Source organism: Pseudochaenichthys georgianus, unplaced genomic scaffold (genome assembly GCF_902827115.2).
Source record: "Pseudochaenichthys georgianus unplaced genomic scaffold, fPseGeo1.2 scaffold_545_arrow_ctg1, whole genome shotgun sequence".
NCBI classification, from domain to species: Eukaryota; Metazoa; Chordata; class Actinopteri; order Perciformes; family Channichthyidae; genus Pseudochaenichthys; species Pseudochaenichthys georgianus.
In genome coordinates this window covers 57,501-62,500 of record NW_027263106.1, presented here as the reverse complement: position 1 = coordinate 62,500, position 5,000 = coordinate 57,501, and positions in this window count along the sequence as shown.

Here is a 5,000-nt window from a genome sequence, read left to right as displayed (position 1 = left end):
ACACACACACACACACACACACACACACGTCTTGCATATCTTTGTTTTTGTTCCAGCTGATTGAGAGCCTTTTGTTCCCTTCACGTTGGGAGTCATGAAAACAAGGTGGAGGTAAGACGGGAGGCACCGGCGGCTTCCTCTGGTTTTAGACGGAGGGGTAATCTGCAGAACAATGCACCGACATCTTCTGGAAGTCCCTGTGGTGTGCCACATATTTCCAGCATCTCATAAATGCATCACGCACATTTCTTCTTAAGAGGCCACCTCATGCTCTTTATACTTCTGATTAAATTAACTGTGTTACACAAGACTGAATGTCCAAAAGATATCAGTTGGGTCTGAATGGTCTTTATCCTATTGACTATTATCAGAGATGGGGTCGTTACTAATTTTTTAAAATATTATTACATATTACTTTAAAAAAATGTAATATATTACACTACTTCGTTACTATCTACATAAAGTAACGAGCACGTACGAACTCAACCAACACCTGCAAAGAACACATGCTAAGGTGAAGCTAACGCACAGCTATTTGTTTGTTTACATCACGCAGTCTGTTCTTCTTCTCTATCTTCCGGTTGTTGCCTGTTTTGAATGACGAATACACACTACCGCCGCCTACTGGTAAGGAGAGTTATTGCCACTCACGCATGCGCAGTTCGTACGTGCTCGGCTGAAGTCTTTGCGGTGTCTGGTTCCAGTCTGGCTCCAGTGCAACACATGGCCGACACGCATGAGAACACGCTGACGCAACAGCGTGAGCAGAGATAGACTGTGCAAAATATACAGATAGCAGGAGACAGAGGACAGCCACGGTCAGATAGCAGGAGACAGAGGACAGCCACGGTCAGATAGCAGGAGACAGAGGACAGCCACGGTCAGATAGCAGGAGACAGAGGACAGCCACGGTCAGATAGCAGGAGACAGAGGACAGCCACGGTCAGATAGCAGGAGACAGAGGACAGCCACGGTCAGATAGCAGGAGACAGAGGACAGCCACGGTCAGATAGCAGGAGACAGAGGACAGCCACGGTCAGATAGCAGGAGACAGAGGACAGCCACGGTCAGATAGCAGGAGACAGAGGACAGCCACGGTCAGATAGCAGGAGACAGAGGACAGCCACGGTCAGATAGCAGGAGACAGAGGACAGCCACGGTCAGATAGCAGGAGACAGAGGACAGCCACGGTCAGATAGCAGGAGACAGAGGACAGCCACGGTCAGATAGCAGGAGACAGAGGACAGCCACGGTCAGATAGCAGGAGACAGAGGACAGCCACGGTCAGATAGCAGGAGACAGAGGACAGCCACGGTCAGATAGCAGGGACAGAGGACAGCCACGGTCAGATAGCATGGAGACAGAGGACAGCCACGGTCAGATAGCAGGAGACAGAGGACAGCCACGGTCAGATAGCAGGAGACAGAGGACAGCCACGGTCAGATAGCAGGAGACAGAGGACAGCCACGGTCAGATAGCAGGAGACAGAGGACAGCCACGGTCAGATAGCAGGTGACAGAGGACAGCCACGGTCAGATAGCTGGAGACAGAGGACAGCCACGGTCAGATAGCAGGAGACAGAGGACAGCCACGGTCAGATAGCTGGAGACAGAGGACGGCCACGGTCAGATAGCAGGAGACAGAGGACGCCACGGTCAGATAGCAGGAGACAGAGGACGGCCACGGTCAGATAGCAGGAGACAGAGGACGGCCACGGTCAGATAGCAGGAGACAGAGGACGGCCACGGTCAGATAGCAGGAGACAGAGGACGGCCACGGTCAGATAGCAGGAGACAGAGGACAGCCACGGTCAGATAGCAGGAGACAGAGGACAGCCACGGTCAGATAGCAGGAGACAGAGGACAGCCACGGTCAGATAGCAGGAGACAGAGGACAACCACGGTCAGATAGCAGGAGACAGAGGACAGCCACGGTCAGATAGGAGGAGACAGAGGACAGCCACGGTCAGATAGCAGGAGACAGAGGACAGCCACGGTCAGATAGCAGGAGACAGAGGACAGCCACGGTCAGATAGGAGGAGACAGAGGACAGCCACGGTCAGATAGCAGGAGACAGAGGACAGCCACGGTCAGATAGCAGGAGACAGAGGACAGCCACGGTCAGATAGCAGGAGACAGAGGACAGCCACGGTCAGATAGCAGGAGACAGAGGACAGCCACGGTCAGATAGCAGGAGACAGGGGACAGCCACGGTCAGATAGCAGGAGACAGGGACAGCCACGGTCAGATAGCAGGAGACAGAGGACAGCCACGGTCAGATAGCAGGAGACAGAGGACAGCCACGGTCAGATAGCAGGAGACAGAGGACAGCCACGGTCAGATAGCAGGAGACAGAGGACAGCCATTTTAGTAAGTAACGAAGTAACGCGTGTCAGGGCGATGTTAGTAACTGTAGTGTGATTACTGAATTATAAAAGTAGCGTGTTACACTACTCCGTTACCGACAAAAGTAATATTAATACAGTAACGCGTTACACCCAACTCTGACTATTATAATAATTAACTGAATGAACTATTATCCAACATGTTGTCCGACTTTTGCATCCATGTGCACAGACTGGATAAAGCTTTATAACCATTTCACCAACCTGTGCCATAATAACTTATAATTCCATTTGTTTTGGGGCGATACAGCTTTATTTATGAATCACTTTAAAACCTCCAGACCCAAGTGCTGTGCAGTCAAATAAACAAATAACACGTACACACATCTCACAGCTCAGCTCACACACACCATAAAACAAGAACAAGAAAAAACAATTGAAAAGTAATAAAGGCATCACTCGACAAGATGTCAAACCGCTAAGGAGAAGAGGTGGGTTTTAAGAAGTGATTAAGGGCTGTAACTTCTAACATTTTGAAGCTTGTTATCAGCTTGTTTAAGCATGTCTATTAATAGTGTTTGAACTCTGCATGTCTGTTGCAGATAAGGATCAGTATAAACTAATATTATGCTATTTGAAGAATTTACTTCCACTGGTGGCTGCGTAGGATTGTTTTCAACACTCCCAAAAAAAGTCTTGGCAAGTCAAGTTATATGAAATAGTTATCAACGCAATAAACCGTATTTAATTTCATATTCTGTTCTCGTACATATCATATTCTATTTACATGTATGTAGACTTTTTGCACTACTTTGTATTTTTATATTTGATGATATATGTTGCCTTGTTGGAGGAGCTCAGGTCAGAAGAATGTCATTGCCATGGCAACACTGGAGCTGCTGAGCATATGACAATAAAACCTTTGAATTTTGAAGTCCAAAGGAAAGAGATAGTTAACAATATCCTAAATACACGTCCCCAATCACTCAAGCTTTCTTTTTTTTTTTTTTGCAGCTGCTTTTAATTGAACTATTCCTATCTTAAACTGCATTGTAACTTTTATCCATGTATTTTTCCTTTTAATGTTTATTTTATTAGCTTTTCTTTTTTAATGCTTAATGTCTTTCATTTTTTGTAAAGCACTTTGAATTGCCTTGCGTTGAAAAGTGCTATATAAATAAACTTGCCTTTCTACGTCACACTGCTGTCTGTCCCCCGTCCTCTGGGACCTCAGCGTGTCCCAGGACGATCTGTCCAACAGGCCGATCCAAGGACAGTTTGTTTGTTTGTTTTCCGATCCCAGGACACTCGGCGGCTCTGAAACCTCCCAGTAAACAAACAAGCAGCTTCCCATGTCGGAGGAGACCACTTTCTGAACCAATGCAAGGAGACTGGATTCTTAGTCTGTGACTTGAAGGTCAGTGGCGACAGTCAGTCCTTACTTGATTTATTTCTACTAACGAATATAAAAGTGGACGATATTACATCCATCGGACAGAGAGGACGATATTCTCAGTCCCCAGAGGAGGTGACCAGCTTGTCGAGATGTAACGGATTGATGAGAGTTCAGGGAGCAGGAATCTGTTCCCTGAACTCTCATCAATCCGTTCTGAGAAGCTTTTCTTTCTGTTTCCTATTAAATGTTTCTGTAGATCCATTTAAAAGACCCTAACTCTAACCCAGATCAAACTCATGCATGATGTATAGAGTATTTAAAAAGTCATGTTTTAGTCATGATTTAAAGAGTAGTTATATATCCTGATGATTTGAGCCGATTTGTTCCACATAGAAAACTAATATTGTTAGTTTAAATTAACACTACCAGATCAGAGGCAGGTGTATTTCAACGTCAGATGAGATAATACAATATTTACAGAGATCTGTCCAAGTGGCGTGGAAGTACCTGACAGGAAGGGAAGAGAGGAGGATGTCAGAAATGAGGAGCTTCACATTGAAATATTGAGATTCAGTCCGATTCTCACAGGACAAATGACTACTAGACCCCATGTATCACGCATAGCCCCTCCTTTAAGGACCACCCGGCTGAACACCAATGGATTCATTGATAATATCAAATCCACTCGGCTGACACGGAAAACAAGTCAAAGTGGAATTCCTGCTCCCCAGAGGACGAAAGAGTTTTCTTTATTCTAAGAATCCTTTTCCACTTGGACACTCATAAAGGAAGAAGGTTTCCCAATAAATGTTTCTGCAGGGCTTTTGTCGATACAAAATAAAGAACCCAACTCTAACCCAGGCCACTGCAAACTCATACACTATTTATATTTAGCATCTTAGAAATACAAAAGTAAAGTTGTCAAGAGTATAGTAGCGTGTTTTCTGCAGCGCATCCATTTTGTAGCTACGATAACCCTTCATTCATCATGTATATTACACTATCCTGAGGTCCTCTCGCTTAAGAACCAATAGTTTACACACCATCTATCTATCCCTCTATCTATCTATCTATCTATCTATCCCTCTATCTATCTATCTATCTATATATCCTCTATCTATCCCTCTATCTATCCCTCTATCCATCTATCCCTCTATCTATCCCTCTATCTATCTATCCATCTATCTATCTATCTATCCCTCTATATATCTATCCCTCTATCTATCCCTCTATCTATCCCTCTATCTATCTATCTATCTA